A 17,436-nucleotide genomic window follows, 5' to 3' on the forward strand; every position below is an offset into this window, starting at 1 on the left:
GAAGGCAAAATAAAGACGTCTTAAGATAAAAGAATCAGCCATCAGCTGGCCCACACTAAAAGGCCATCTTCAGGCTGAAGGGAAATAATACCAGATGGAAGCTCACATCTGCTGGCAGAAAGGAATAGCTCTAGAAGTAATAAATATGTGGATAAATATAAAAGTCTATTTTTTCTTAATTTATTCAAAATACCTATTATCCTCTAATGCAGCAGTTGGGAAAGTACAGCCTGTGGGCCAAATTTAGCCCAATGGTTATTTTTGTAAATAAAGTTTTGTTGGAACATAGCCATTTCCATTCCTTTATATATGGTCTATGGCTGCTTCTGAGATACAACAGCACAGCTGAGTAGTTTTGACATAAATTGTATGGTCCCAGAGCCTAAAATATTTATGATCTGGCCCTTCATAGAAAACGTTTGCCAATCCTTGGTTTAAAGCAAAAGTTGTAACATTGAGGGCTTATAACATATGTAGATAGAATACATATGACAACCATATGGAGCTATATGGTTGCAAGGCTCTCACAGTCTACGCAAAGTGGTACAATGTTAATTCTAATGGACAGTGAGCAGTTAAGGATGTGTATTTTAATCTCTAGAGCAACCGCTAAATAGTAATGCCAATTGCTGTAAAGCAAATAGATAAATTAAAAATGAAATCCTAATATTAAAGAAAAGAATCTCAAAGGACGTTTTGTTCAACCACTGGTCACATGACAATCGTCTCTCTTATATCTTCTTAAGCGGCATCCAGCTTTTGCCTGACCCACCTGTGAATGCTCCCTGCCCCCAAGATAATTAGATATAAAAGGAGGAGCATGTTTGGTTATTAATACAAAATGTTTTAACAGAAAACTGACACATTGGAAGAACTGATCCCTTGACATTCCGGCGACTTTGTTTTTCCTTCCTTGACACTCGGCAAATCTGATAAAGACATCGAGTACCTGCTGGGGTAATTTAGTGTCTTCGTGTTTGTTTGGGTTCAGGCCCCAGATGACCCATAAAAAGTCGTGGCTCTCCTGGGACAATGCAATAATAAAGTACAGGCCTTCTTGAAGGCTTTTTCTTATTTTTCAAATGTGCTTGGTTATTTATCTCCTAATGCGTGACTATTTTTTTAAAAATGTGCTCTAATTTTCATCAAGTTGGCAGAATTTTCTTCTCTTTTTTTAAGAATATGCTAAGGCAAGTACTGTTTATAATTTTAGTTTAGTTTTTTAGTCAATTAAATAATATTTTAAATATCTCATAAATTCAAAAGCAAATGACTGAAATAACCTTAGATTTCTCTTTAATAGCTTTCTTACTAGATTCTCATAAAGGCAGTAGAACATGTTGTTGAAGACTGTTCTATAACAGAAACTTGTAAATATTTTGAGATTTCTCATATTAATAAGAGTTATGAATGGGAATCATGAATTCTTTAAAAGTTTTTCCTCTGCTCAAATCAGAAGATGCTCAATAGACAACCCTGATAGGGTTATTTCATTGAACATATTTCCCTTTTAGTCCTAAAGGTTAAGGCTCAATTTCCTCCCATAAAAAATGGGTTTTTAATAAAAGCTAGTCCAATGAAGTACCCAATTATTGTTTTCAATTCAGCTGGCTACCAAAATTCCTCCTGAAGCCATATCACATCTATGGGCAGGTTGGTGAAGCACTTTTAGCTTTAGCTGATGTGACACTGAGGAAACCCCTGGTCCTTTTAGTGACCACTCAGCACAGTAACATTACAAGATGAGCAACTCACGCCTTACTGCTCAGCTAGAGCTTATTTTATGGTTCTCAGAATTAATTCTGAAAGCTTTTATGCATAAAATTACATGCTGTATAAATAAAATTTCCAACTTCCTGCCTCGCTATAAACCATATGATTTTCCAAACGTTATGTTGTATTGTATAACTTTCCCTTCTGTTTCTTGCTAAACTTTCCACGGAACTGAGATGTTACTTTAGTTAACGAGCATGGAATTCAAGATTGAGTATTCACGGGGCCGGCCCCGTGGCTTAGCGGTTAAGTGTGCATGCTCCGCTGCTGGCGGCCCGGGTTCGGATCCTGGGTGTGCACTGATGCACCGCTTGTCCGGTCATGCTAAGGCCGCGTCCCACATACAGCAACTAGAAGGATGTGCAACTATGACATACAACTATCTACTGGGGCTTTGGGGAGGAAAAAAAGGAGGAGGATTGGCAATAGATGTTAGCTTAGGGCCGGTCTTCCTCAGCAAAAAGAGGAGGATTGGCATGGATGTTAACTCAGGGATGACCTTCCTCACACACACACAAAAAAAGAATGAGTATTCAATACAAGTACTTTATTGAATGACTGACACTGGGGTTGGAGTGTAAGTAGGTTTGGCTTTTCATTATGATTCAGCCATTTGGTAGCTGGAAGTCTGAGCTTCTGATGAAGCTGAAATAGACACCTGAGGGGAAATATCTCTTTCCAGGGCTTTGCTCACAAACCTCAGCCTGTGACATCCCTGAACTCCCCATCATGCCACACGTGGATGCAGATGGGCTCAGTGGAAGGAGTCTGATGCCTACGACTCAAGGAAAACCTAAGTCTCTCTGGGAAACTCTGTGCGTGGGGATTTATGTTGCTGTCATGTGGCATTCAGACTAAGACGTGAAGGCGTTCCACCATGCTTCTCTAAAACCGAACCAGACATGCTGCATGGTTGGTGTTAACCAGTGTGTGAGCAGCTGTCATTTTCCTTTCTTTAAAATAACTTCCAAACGTTTCCCAGAACTTCCAATAACATTGCAAGTTAACATTAACCAAACTGCTTCAGACTCTGCTCTGTATTTCTAAACCTTAATAATGTAGTATGACTATTGGCAAATAAACTAGGTATTTTATAGGAATTATCCAATTTAATCCTTACATCCCTATACTGGAGATAGCAATATCATGCCCATGTTAAACTGAGGCATAGGGTAATAAAGGAACTGTCCAAGATCACAGAGTTTGCAGCAGCAATGGGATTTAAACCCAGGAAACTTGATTCCAGAGTCCACCTTCTTACCCACTGTGTAGTTAGCTGAAATCATGAAGCTCTCCATAAATTTATGTTTAAATAGTGTAATGTTCACTTGCAATGGGTGATTGGTTATAATGCAACTATGAGCGAACACAGATGGGATTGGGGTGAAAGGGAACGGATGTATGTTGTCAGCTTTCCATGCCCATTGTAACCATCACAGTCTTAACTGCAGTTTGTTGAACGGTAATTTCAATTGCAGTGGCATTTCCTCATAGAGTCCCTGGATCCACAGCTACATCTGCTTCCCAACAGCAGAGACATCCTTTGCTGGGACTTATAGAAATTCTAACAGTATTTGCTGAGTGCCTCTGATGAAGCAGGCATTGTGCTAGGACCTGTAGGAGATTAAAGATGAGTCAGGAACATCCCCGTCTTTCAGGCACTTGGGCTCGAGCAGAGAGAGAGAGAAGTCGACTCGAGTGATCACAGGGGCCCAAGTGAAGTACAGGAAGAGTGACAGAACAAGAGCGGAGTTTCCTGTGCAATCTGGGGAGGCTACGTGGAGGAGGTGATATCTGCAGGAGGCTTTGAACAACAGAATGAGTGGGACTGTGAAAGGGAAACAATGGCCATGCAATGTTGATGAAATAGGAAAAACAGCGGACTAGGAGTAAAAATAAAAATTAAAAAAATCCAAGCTTATTTACAGCTCTGCCAATTACCCTCTGAGTATCCTTGCTCAGATCATTCAATTTCTTTGTGCTTTCATTTCCCCATTTGAAAAGTGGAGACTGCATTTTGGGGTTCTAGTAAGAATGAAATGAGATAGTATATGAGAGTAATTTAGTGAAGAGGCTATGAGATACTGAGTCTTTTAATTGATTGTTAAGCTGTTAGAAACAGTGTTTCAGGAAAAGACAGGTAAGAGCACAGGCATACCACAGCATTTTATAAATCTCTCTCTCATAAATGCATGAGAACATCTATTTATTGGATACCTATCGTTTGCTGGGCACTTTGCACATGTTGCCTCATTTAACTCTGACAGTCTGCAGAGTTTGGGTGGATTACTTAATCTTTCTGTCTCATTTTTCTCATCTATAAGAAGTGGTTAATATCCCCAATTTGCATGGTTATACTAAGGACTACACAGGATAACATGTGCACAGTGGAACAGGATTTGCTTCATAACAGGTATTTGGGAAAAGTACGTAGTTGTCATCTATCCATCCATCCATCCATTATCTACCCTCCAATGACATCTCTCCCAGCCCTGGGTCGTACCCTTGACCTTGCCATGACTGACATTGAGACCGCCTCCTGTCCTCTAGTTTACTGACTGGAGGAGAGTGTAGAGGAGACTTAGCTTTGGTCTAAGTTCTGACTCTGCCACATCCTCACATGGCCTCGATCACATTATTAAACTCCTTCCCTCAGCTTCCTCATCCGTGAGGGGGCATTAAAATAGGAGCATGTCATCGTGGCTGTGGTGGAAGTAAACAACTTCATGACTGTAAAGGACATAAAACAGTGCTTAGTAGTGCATATCAAGCACTCCATAAACGGTTATCTGTGTTAGTCACTATCACTTTAGTCTAAGATATCCAGGACCCTTGTTACTAAATGACTCTGTCGTCAGCTCTACCTCCATACTATCTCTCGTCCTGCATACTTGCCCCTCTAATTCCTTTCTCTACCAGAAGTCAAAGCAATCCTTTAATAAATGGAAGTCATAGCATGTCTCTTTCCAGATTAAAAGTTAACAATGTCTTCCCAAATTCTTTATCTATCCCTCAAGGCTCTACATGACCTAGTCCAGGCTGCCCATCTGACCCTGTTTCCTCCTCCAAGGTCACCAGTCACCTTGCACTTTTTTCCATTCCTCAAACATGTCAAGCTCACTCCTACCTCAGGGCCTTTGCACTTGCAGTTCCCTCTATCTAGAATGTTCTTCCCTGAGATCTTGTCGTGACTGACTCTTATTGTTCGGGTCCTCAGAGACTCGTTTCCTAACCATCAAATCTAAAGTAGACTTTTAGTCACTTTTTATTACATTGCCCTATTTTATTTTCCTCATAACAGTTACCACTCTCTTGATATTTTATTTCTATTTGTCTATTTCTTTTTTATAGGAGGAGAATAAAAGTTTGGTGTGAGCAGAAACTGTATCTGTCTTGTTCACTATGCTGAGAATCAGACTTGACAATAAGAGCTGAATAAAGAATCTGTGAACCAGGAATGACAGGAGGACCTACTTCATAGGCGAGGATTATCTGAGATAACAAATGCAAACAACTTAGTACTGTGACTAGCACACGATAAGGTCTCAGTGGATGCCTACTCTATTGGGCACAGATAATACAGTTGAGTATAGAGCTCTGTTATTGCCCCCAAGTGCCTCAAAGGCCAGGTGAAGAAACAGATGGCTCACAAGTAAGTACATCAATATAGGATGTGCTTTGATATAAATATATACCAGGGGTTCCTGGAACATGGATGGGGGGCAAGTAAAGCTTCCAAGAATGGCTGGAAGCCTGAATGGAAGAGAGGGGTCCCCAGGCATCTACGGGATGAAAGCATTTCCAGACAGAGGGGATTGTATGTGTCAAGTCACTTGGGGGAGAGAGAACATATTGAGGTGCTGCAAGCAGTTTGATCTGGCTGGAATTTAGGGTGCCTGTGGGGAAGTGATAAGGATGAGGCTGGAGAGGCTGACTGTGGATCAACATAGGAGGACTGTCGGGGGAGGGGTTTCCCAGGAGCTTTAACTTTTCATCCAGGGCAGGTCATGCACAGCAGCATCAGCAGAAACAATGAGAGGAGAAACCACCAGGCAAGGACTCTGGTGCTTTTTTCTTTGATAAATGCATAGTAAAAGAATTATTATCTGTTTATAAGCCATTAACGTTTTCAAAAGCTGTGCAAGACTGGAAGCACAGTTGCCTTTGTGCCCATTTCGTAGATGAGGATGATGAGGCTTGGTCTCCTGGCTCCAAATCTGGTGCATTTGTTACCACATTACACTGCTTGCTGGGCAACTCTTTGGACAGGGGTGGGGTGGGCAGGTGGACTGGGAACTAAAGATAAATCCCAGGCTTGAGCCATGAATACAGATATATATATAATTTTTTCCCTCTGGGATCTAGAAGTTTTACTGACTGAAGGACAGAGGACAGGGAATCAAATCTCAAGATGGATAGGGGAAGAGATGTTGCCAGCCTATCTGTATCCCTCTTATCCTACCGCAACTTGGAAAATTCCAAGAATTAGAGTATGCCCAAGAAATTAGTGAGGCTCCCGGGAGCTCCCTCCAGCAGCTCAATCAACTCCTCAACTTGAATGACTCGTTTCCTTTTTGCTCCCAAATGAGATGGCGTTGTGAGTGGAGGCAGCACCAATTTCTAAGATTAGGGTGCTCAGTACCAGCCCTAGAGAGATGCTCCGGGCTCCCTCGTTTCCATCATCATCGTGCTCATCATCACTCTCCTTTAGCAAGCTTTTTATGGGCAAAATGAAGCTAAAATGCTTGTTGTTCATTAGCTCATTGGATGTTCATGACAATCTCAGGGAGTTCTGTTATCGTTGTTTTACAGATAAAGAAACTGTAGTCTCCGGAAGTATCAATAACTTGCCCAAAGTCTCTCATCTTGAAAGGGGCAGAGCTGAGATTTCAGACCCAGCTCTGCTTGATTTCAAAGTTCGTGGTTCGCAGATACAGCAGGGAGGTCTGTATGGATGGGGCCTTCTCTCACTCCGTCACTTTTGACCTGCCAAATCTGCCCTGGGTCATCACTTTAAAGGGGTGAGCTGTAGCAAATGGGAATGACAAAGTGACAAAGGGAAGATAATTGCTCCGTGCCAGTCTTTAGACTTCAGCTTTCCAGAAGACTTGTAGCAGGATCCTAAGAATGAGAAATGTGAAGCTGTACACCTGAAAGAGTTGCGGAGACCACCGACTCCCAGGCAGTTAACATCCTGGGCTCTTTATCTTTACATGGCAGGGAACACAATTCTATTGGATGAACAACAGAGGGCGGAGAAAATTTTTTAGACCAAGTCATACTGCATTCTTAGGAATGCATATAATTGAGAAATGTCTTCACTTGTACTGTATAATCAATAGCTGTTTGCACAATCTGCGTAGATCCCCCCTTCTTGCTCTGTCCAAAAGAGCTGATAATGACACATGTGAAACCACTGAGGGAAGCAGCACTTTCTTTGTGAGAAAAGATTTAATTGTCAGTGGGAATACATCGTACTGCAAACTTGCCATGTATTATTTTCTTCACATTTTTGTTTGCTTGTTTTTCTTTTGGATAAAAGGCTTTTTATGAGGGTAAGATAAAATTGCAATTGCAAGAAAATGATTGGATAATTTTTCATTTCTAGTATGAAATGAAATAATCCGCCCCCTATCTCACTCCATTCTTTGTCAGGACCAGGTAAGATAAGTTTGACTGAAAATTCTCCTGTATCTTCCCTCTTGGTACAAAGAATCCTTAAAAAATGGTTCACATGGAGAAGGATTGTTTCTACCAGAATTAGAAAGCTCCTTCAAAGGACTTGCATGTAGATCATTTTGAGGTGAACATTTGGTGGTCTTGAACCCCTTTACCTCTATGGACCTGTCTCCTCAGCTGCAAAATGATATAACTGGATGAGATGATTTCAAAGGCTTCCTTGAGCAGCGTAATTCTTAGCTTTAAGTCCAAGGTTGGAAAAATATAAGCACTGCATGGGTGCAATATAAGCTAGGAGAACACTTCTTTGCCAGAGCAATGGGCCACAAAGCCACGATTTTGTGCCAGCTCAACACCCAAATAACAGCTTGGTTGTCACCTCAACAAAAATATCCATCAGTTTTATCAGATGTGCTGTAGTTCTTTCCCTATTTCTGAGGGTACAAGGACCATGCTTTTTGCTTTTATATGCCAGAGCCTGTGAGAATTCTTACCACATGATAAATGCTTAATACACGCTCACTGAATGAACCTTTGGCATTATCTGGCATATAGTAGTGCTTTATAAAATTTCAAATGTTTCAAATGAATAGGAATTGGTAGATAGATGGATGGACGGCTAGAAATGACCTCCGCCCTGGACCATGGGCTCAGAACAGATACAATATTTAGAGACAGTGTGTTCCTGGAGGCAGTGGAATCCTCTACTTTGCTTCTTTTGGAATTTGGATCTCTTGGTGTTTTTTGCCTGTTGAAATTGATGTGCTCTGGTCTCCTCCGTGCTATTCTCAGGTGTTAGTGCACCTGGCTCGCTGAAGCTGCAATCCTCAGTCACACACTGATGTGCCCTCTTTAAAGACTGCAAGCCCCTCTTTCAGATGCTTTCTTAATGTCTTCTCCCTAGGTGCAGCCGTGAGCCACCCATTTGCACATGTGAGCTCACATCTTCTTCACACATCATGGCCGGCTGGCCTTTCCAAAGCCACAGCTGCAGCAGCGTGAATATGTAAGCCCGGATGGGGCTTCTCCTCAGCCTGATGGTGTTGCTTCATATTAGGGATGGAGAAGATCCAGGAGGAAACATGTCTGTTCAAGAGGGTGGTGGAGGGGCCGGCCCCGTGGCTTAGCGGTTAAGTGCGCGTGCTCCGCTACTGGCGGCCCGGGTTTGGATCCCGGGTGCGCACCGACGCACCGCTTGTCCGGCCACGCTGAGGCCGCGTCCCACATACAGCAACTAGAAGGATGTGCAACTATGACCTGCAACTATGTACTGGGGCTTTGGGGGAAAAAAAGAAAAAGAGGGTGGCGGTATGAATGACCGCTGTGAGGCTAAGACCAGATGTGTTGTCCAACCAACAGTGTTGCTAGCATCCCGGCATCTGAAAAGCTTGTGAGCGGCAGCTAGAAACATCAGAGCGGCATTAAAGGTCAGAGCAGCTCACAAAGCCATGTATCCAGCTTTCCCATGCCCTTTGTGAGGAGAGAGCAACAAGATAAATTAATAATAAATAACAAAACAGCGGAGGGAAATCGACAAGCCAGCCTTCTAGATCCTTCCAGTTAACTTATGTGTTGCAAGACAAAGAGAAAAGACTTCTAATATCACAAATTGACATAAATCTGACAAATGTGATTAAAGCTATCCTAGAGCAGCTGAGACTTATGGGTTTATGGGGCCTTAATAGGGTGTTGGTATTTATTTGTCCTTTTTCCCAGGATGAGGTAGCACATTGTCTACCACCAAATTGATGTGATGAAAATCAGTCCCCATGCCTTTCTGCTACTTATGGATGTGTCATTTCACATGTACTGCTGTTGAAGCAGACATAAATTTGTCATAAAAATTACACCAAAAGATAAAAATGCAATTACCAACCAAATGTCGCTTAATGGGATATCATGTCATAGTTTCAATGTAAACAAGTTTACAAGTTTACTACATGACGACAGGAATCCTCTGTTTCATTCTTGTTGATGCAGGTCATGAAACTCTCTTAATGCTTTTCCTTTGAAATACACATTTTGAAGGGTGTATTTCTTGGAAATGAAAGTAACTTATTCACAAAAACTTTCCAAATATGTCCGAGTATCAACATCAAGGGACAAAAAATGTGCACCTCTTTGTAACCAACTATTATAGCCATCACATGTAATCACACTGAGCTGTGGTTTTTGCCACATTTTTTACTGTGTGTATCAACATAGCTACAACAGTAAGTGGTCTCTTGGCTGAAAGAGACCATTACTTCTAAAACATGTAATATTTATAATTAATCTCCATGTTTGGCTCTTATCAAGATGTTGACAGGGCTGTAATATTGTTGCATATACGGTGAATTCAAATTTGTGACTGATGTTTCCAAAGTACCGAAGCTCTGGCTTCACAGCCTGTCTCTGAGAGGGGCGCTGCCCACGTTTCTCTCATCTATCTGCGGAGGTAGCTGAGGCTTAAATGCTAGCGTGTTCTCTCACACCCTGTGTACTCAGGCTGGGTGGGTTGGCCCGACTGATCTGGCCATTCTGCTAATGACATGAAGGTCACAGATTCACTCTCCTCTGGATTCATGGAGTGCATGGAGTACAAGTCTTTGTCACGGGCACATTCAAGATCCCTGCCCCTGCCTGTCTCGTTCACAATGGCACTTGGAGAAGCCTGAGGGGGTGGATTGTTATAAACTCAGCACTGCTTCTGGAAGACCAATGTAACTGGCCATTTCTGTTGCGGGGAGTTAGAAATGTTTGCTGCAGTTTCAACAAATAGCACATTCACAGTGTATTTGTTTCCTGTATGGATTGTCAAAGGCATTCATATATTATTTATTTGAGTGACTAGAAAGATGAGACATTAGGAGCCCAAACAGAGCTCTGTCACTTTGGGAAGCTGGAGCCATCACTCGGCTGTGGCCACCGTTTGGAATTTCTCCACGTGGGAACAACGTAGGGGATGCCTTCCTGTCCATTTTGCAACCCAGACTCCATCTGTGTTACTCAGGCCTTGCTCTGCTGTGCTCTGCAGGGGTGAGGACCGGGAAGTGGTGTCAGAATGGGTAAACCATTAGTAATGGGAATGAAAAATCATCCAATTGTTTTCTAGCAATGAAAGGGGCCATGTAAGATCACACTAATTGTCTTAATCTTAGTTAGAAAACCCTAGAGGAATTCATTACTTAACTCAACAACAAGAGGAACTTCATATTTCCCCAGGCAAGTTCTTTATGTACTGTGGCAAATGGGGCTGAGAGTTTTAGGGGTACACTGAATACGCAGAAGAAATGTGTCACTGTGAAGAGGTCAATCTGGAAGATTGTTTGGGATTCTAATGGCTTAAAAAATGGAATGAAATTGTTTTCAATGACAGTCTTTACCAAAGTTGTATCATGATTATATCATGGTTATATCTAATGCTCTGTTTACTGTATTTATGCCATCATGTGCGTATATATTGATTTAATATTTAATCAGTCACCAAAGATTGTTGAGACTACTAATGCGGTGCTTCTCAAAGTGGTGAGCGACTAGTTTTTGAAGATTTCCTGTCTATTATGAATCCATGTGTAGTTCCACTGCAGGTGACTAGTGTCCAGCTTGCACCACACTATTCTCCATGAGTTTGCCAGTATCCAAACTAGTCTGTATTCATTTTAATAACCAGTCCACTGATAATGAGCTAGGAGGTTGCAACAATGTCAAATTGCAATGAAAATTTCTAAGTACATCTTACTCTCAATTGCTTACTTTACTGCAAAGCAGTAGCAGGCAGTTAACATTCTGGCACTGGTAGCAGCAGCACTGCACAGCTGACCACCTGCTTGGTGTCCTGGAAGTGTTGGGGAAAGTACTGGGGAATCCTAAAACATTACCGGGCAGGGGATGCTGTATTCAAAGTGGTGCTTTGTGAAGATTTACTCATTAGATATTCAGTACTGAGTAGTGATTGAGCTGGAGGGAGGTAGGGAGTTCTCCAACCTACAGTAAACCAGGTAAGAGTCTGTGAAGAGCTAAAAGAACACAGTCTGTCATAAAATGTGGTGAGTGGTGCACGAAAGCCTACTATCTTCTGTGCACCATCCATTCAGGGTGTTTTGTGTGTAGACAGGAGAGTGCCAGGAACGTCTATGCAAATTGGGGGTTATAAGTCCAATGGCTTTTAGAGGTTTCTCAAGAATAACAGACAAGTATGAAGTAATAGGATATGATGGAGACTGTGATGAACTGGAGAATCATGCTCATTTAAAGGAGATAATACTTAATCTTAGATGAATCTTCTGATTTTCAAAAAAAATAAACAGAAATTCTAACTCTTTACATGAGAGCTATCAACAAATTTGAATCATTTAAAAATATTGAGCCAGACAGAAAAAAAAAAGCACACATGAATAGGCAGGTTGTGTGTGACTTGAAAACTCTCTTGATGTTTCTAGTGATGAAACATATTCTGGTAAGTTCCGTGGAATGTTGGAATGTCAACTTATTTGAGGGTAATTCAAAACATAATTTTATATTAACATGAATAGGGAAATGTGTAATGAAGTAAATAGTGAAATCTCCAGGTGTTCTTAAAATACATTATACTTCAAATAAGTGTTGAGGTTATAGCTGAGGGTGGGTAGCTTCATTCTGGGCCCCAGAGAACTTGGGTTACTATTCTCCTTTTCCTGCAGGGGTTCCTTGGAGGAGCATTCTGAGAAACACTATGTTAGTAGTTTTGCAAAAACATCCTCAAAGAGCTGAGTTCATCTAGTGAAATGAAGTCCTTTTTAGTTACAACATCTACATGGCTTTAAATAAATTGGCTATCTGAGACATTTTATGTTAGAATCAAAGCAAAAGTACATAGTTTTGAGGACCCCCCCCAAGGAAATAAATAGTTGTTTAATTAATTCTTAGTTCAGATATATTCTGATACAATTTTGCTAGGAATATATGTTCACACGAGGTGCACTATTCTGAGAGACAATGGCACCTTTGCTTTCTGAGCAACTTCACTATGCTGAAAAGAAAGAAATTGGTAAAGAAATTCTTAACAGATGTGCTTACATTTCTCTCTAGGGCTTTAACTAAAGGCTGGCACACCCGTCCTCTGTGGCTGCCAGTTGACTAACTGAGAGCTGATAAGGCTGTGACAGACAAGCACTGGACTAACAGATGTGGACGCTGTAAATACACACTTTTACATCCTTTCTAAGGCACCTCTTGTAGGCATGCCACCAGTCCATCCTGGCCTCCTGAGTACAGTGAAAAGATTTTGTTGCGTCTGAAATAGAAAAGAAAGTAAATACTCGAGGTGCCAGGCGCAATCTGGGCAATGAGAACTAAGTGTCCCTGAGTGGTAGTAGCTGGTGGATAACATCAGCCAAGAGTAAATGTATCTGTGTTGAGGTTGGCTCCCGCAGGCCAGTGGCAACCTGTACCAGGCACTAAACCCCAAAGGCTGCAGATGGAGCAAAGAGTGTTCAAAAAGATGGGTGAGCTCAATGATCTGTCTTAGTTTGGGATCACCCAGAAGTAAACTCTGTGACAAGGATTTGAGTGTGAGTTGTTTATCCGGGCTGCAAAAGAAATACCAGCAGGGCAGTGGGAAAGGGACCCAGGAAAGAAAAGGAACCCTTGAAAGGTGCATCATGAAGCCAATTAGGAGTGTGAGATGCTGGAGCTGCTTTGGGAAACTCTTGGAGCCATTGTAGAACCTGCACCTCAGGGTTATCCCACCTGAGGGGTGAGGGAGCTGAAGTATCTATCCACCCAATGGCTGGAAAGCTCGTAGGCAAAGGAACACAGGTCCTGGCAGAAGGCTGGAAGTCAGGGGAGGTGCTTTGAATGGTAAGGGCAAGGAGACAAGGAAGACCACCAGTAGCATCAGCTACCAGATCTTCAAAGTTTCTCAAGCTATCAGAGCCCCTAAGGCGTATGGAAATGCAAACAACATTAACAGAAATTCAGAGAGCTTCTGTATATATCCTGGTTGCAAATTTCTGGATCTGTTCATTGAAACCAAACTTTCTTCCACCACCACCACCACCATCTCCTCCTCTTTTTTTTTTTTTTTTTTTGTTTGGTGCTCCTGATTTTTTGGTGCCCTGGGTACCTTCTTAGTCTGCCTCTTGTATAGTTGATCACTGTTTAAAGAGTAAAGTGGAAGTTGGTATAAAGATAACACCGAACGTCTCAACTGGAGATTAAAAGTCAAAGTCGTTTCCTCAGCTGGGCTCTGACACAATGTGACATGACGAGGGGAGGGCTTTGCGAAGGATAAACAGAGTCACCATTGAGTAAGGGCATGCTCCATGCCAGGCCTCTACATTAACTCCCTCAGTTGTCATAGTGACTGCTTGCCTTTCTCTTGGGAAGCTACACCTCACGTCCCTTGATCACACTGGCCTGTGACAAAGGCAGATGATAACATATTTTGAGAGCTTACATGTGCCGGGCATTGCTCTAAGAATTTCGTGTGTAACTCATTTTCATCCATGTACAACCTTCTGAAGTTGGGCCTATGATTACCTTTATTTTACAGATGAGAAAATTCAGGCACCTAGAGGTTAGGTAAATTGCCCATGTTATACATAGCTAACACATTCCAGAGTCTAGATCTGAACTCATGCCTCTGTCTTCAGATGCTACCTTCCCAACCATTGCACCATCATGCCACAAGCTGCTCACAGCCCAGCTGAAACGCTAGCTGATGAGGAGAGAAATTTGCAAATATGATTTTGTTGGCTAAGTCACAAAGGTCTCCTGGCAACAGAGACCCGTTGATGTCACTGCAACCTCCCCATTTCATATCAGAGAGAACATCACATTTGCAGACATGCCCTCAGCAAGCAATTTGCCCAGAAAATAGAGAGCAGATTTCTGGATCTGGAAGTAGGAATGGGAAAGAGCTGCTCTCGTTTGGATGGTGAGAATCTTAGGGAATTGATCCAGAGCTGTGTGAAACAGAACACCTTCTAACACTGGGGTTTTTGTTGAACTGGCATCCAAGAATGTAAGGCCAAGAGGGGAAGGTGGGGGCCCTGATCATGATTTTTTTCTTTCACTTGAAGAGTGGTCCAGCCATGGGAGTCTGGGTGCATCATAGTTTGGAGGAAGTTGGGCAGCATTTAAGTGAAAAGATTGCACAAACCTAGACGGGAAGTGATTCTGGGCCTATAATAATGGAATAGCCTCTTTCATGTCTGCACTTTACAGTGAAGATATGTGCACATTTTTGCCATCTAAATTTTAAAGATTAATTTTAAGAAAAGGAAACTCAATTGATGCAGTGTCGTCATACACCCAAGCGTCTCCACAGGAGATGAGAGCTTTCCCTTCCAAGCAGCGATTTCCAACCAAGGTGAGAGTTACCCACTAACTCGAAGTTTGGCCTTCATGAGCTTCCCTCCCGGGATCCTAAACGTTGGAGTTTCAAATCCTAGTTCTTTTTCCCCACTTGCCTCTCTTCTTCATCTCTAGTTTCATTTCCAATGGATGTTCTGGCTGGAAGGAGCCTTTCTCTCCCTCACAACTGACCTCAGGCAAAATGGTTGTCCTAGAACATGCAGTACTTAAAGAGTTGATTTAAAATTCCCTGAAAATGAGTCTCTCTCAGCTTTTATGTGAGGAAAGAACTTCTTTGTGGTTTGGTGACCAATTCAAAGCTAACCCTAGCCTCACAAATTAGTGTGCCCAGAGAATGACAATGCCTTCCGGATGCTGGAAAACAAGTGCTCACTACCCACCCTGAGGTTCAGGATTTTGAAGCATTTCCTTTTTATTGAACAACACAGTACTCCCTAAGAACCGCAGCTTCCATATGCTGAGTCAAAACCCAGATCCAGGGAAATGCAGCTCAACGTCGTGCTCCAAAGCCTTTAACCTTCAACTGATATGCAGCTTCTGAGATACACCCTTGTCAGTTTGTATTGTCGACGCAAATGATCCATAATCAATCTATAAATCAAAAGTGGGGTGAATTTATTATGAGCCAGGTCTGAGGGCTATAGCCTGGGGCCTTCCTTGGGGAAGGAAGGAAGGGCACCAAAGAAGTGAGGTGTACAGAGTGGTTATATACTGTCTTGGAACAAAGAGCATACATCACATATGACAGGAATATCTCTTACTACTGTCACGAGATGCTTAGCTGGCACAGCAAGTCAGTGGTCAACAGGTCAGTGGTCACAAGGTGAGCACAGCAGGTCGGTAATTAATCCTTAATTTCCAGGAAGAGATGCTTATCCTGAAAGAAATGCTGATACAGGGGGAAGTTACATCCTTATCTTTAAGGGCCTCATTCTTGTCTTTGGGACATAGTAAATGTTTAAAGCAGATGTACAATGCATGCTCAACAGGTCACGTCAGCCCCTTTTGGAAAAACGAGGTCAGGCTGAATAAGTTTTAAACCAAATGGCTTCCTCATATACTCCAATATATCCTATCTCTTATCATTTATTTATCAGTACGGACACTCACAATATGATATCTCTTTGGATGTGTTTTCAGACTCAGATAGTTTACCAACTCAAGACAACACAATATAGAGGTCACATTAGGGCAATTTGTTCTAAATTCATTATCATTAACATGCAAGGCATCTGCAGGAAATTATACAACTGCACAGCATTTCAAAAAATATTCTGATGCTGATATCTGGGCTGTTAGATCCAGAAACAAAGGGAAATCATGATCTTGTTGGCTACAGTCTTGCTAACAAAGATTTTTGCTTTCCTTAACAGTCATTTTTAGTCCAAGTTATTTTTATTCAAGTGACACTAGTGCTCGCCAATGATTTGGGGTTGATAATAAGAACCGTGTTCATGGGTTGGAAGTACATGGCCAGGATTAGTAAGGATTGCATAACTTCATCCCTTCATGTTTGGAATGACCTCTGAAAATAAGTGTGCTGAAAGCCAGCACAGGCTAATCAAGGAAAAAAGAAATCTTCTCATCTATAGAGTGGGGTGAATAAATAGTAAAATATGAATGTGTGAAATGAATTGGGACTGCATAATTCCAAAAAACAAAAGTTACATGATCTTTGTTGTAAAACAATTACCAGGAACTCTATGGTACAGCTCAACATAGTTGGCAATTAAGTCAAATGAATTTTCTGGAGGAATATGGGTTTTATGGGGTTCAGAACTTAGTCCAACTTCATGGGTTTTGAAGTTTTGAACCCACCTTAAACCTTGCACGGTGCCAGTTTTGGATGTGAGTGTTTCAAAAGTTCTTGATGAAAGGACAACGGGTTTCTGGGAAAAGGAGCAGCGGAAGATCAGATGAACCCCAGTGGACTGCCGGGACAGTCGACTTCTGGAGGGCCGTCTCTCTCCCCTGCGCCTGCTCCGCTTTCACTCCACGCTCACTGAGTGTGCATTGGATGTACAGTCCCAGGGTGCAAGGTTTGCTCTGATTTGGGGGCCTTTACTCCTCTCATCTCTACTTTCTGACTGTAAGGCACCCAAAGTCACGGGGGAGAGGCAGTCAGGTTAACTGCCCCTTAAAGTGCTGCTCATAGGAGATTTAGAAGCTCTCAAAAGCCACTCCTCAGAACTCCTGAAATTCTCTTTACTCATTTCTCCTCTGTGTTAAGGGCTCTGAAAGAATAAAGATATCCCGATTAGATATGGGGGGGACGGTTTATCTGGGTAAGTAAGTGCATAGAGCAAACCTGTCTCACCATTGAGGAACAAACATGCATCTGGGCACTCTGGGGGTCTGAGGGTCTGAGCGTCTGGGGGTCTGAGGGTCTAGGGGTGTTGGGGTCTGGGAGTTGGACAAAGATGAGTTCATTTTGCAGCAGAGGGAGGAAGAAAGGACCTAGAGCATGGAAGAGCCTAGAAAGACTGGTGGGAGGGATGCCACCAATGGGAGACTGGGCAGCTGGGAATAGTGCAAAGGCAACAAAAACCTAGAATTCAGAGACTGGTTGCGAACCAGACAAGTAGGATGTTTCTAAGACTAACGTGGCTTAACTCAAGAATTTTGGTACACTATCTCTAAAAATAT

Source organism: Diceros bicornis, chromosome 19, assembly GCF_020826845.1.
Source record: "Diceros bicornis minor isolate mBicDic1 chromosome 19, mDicBic1.mat.cur, whole genome shotgun sequence".
NCBI classification, from domain to species: domain Eukaryota; kingdom Metazoa; phylum Chordata; class Mammalia; order Perissodactyla; family Rhinocerotidae; genus Diceros; species Diceros bicornis.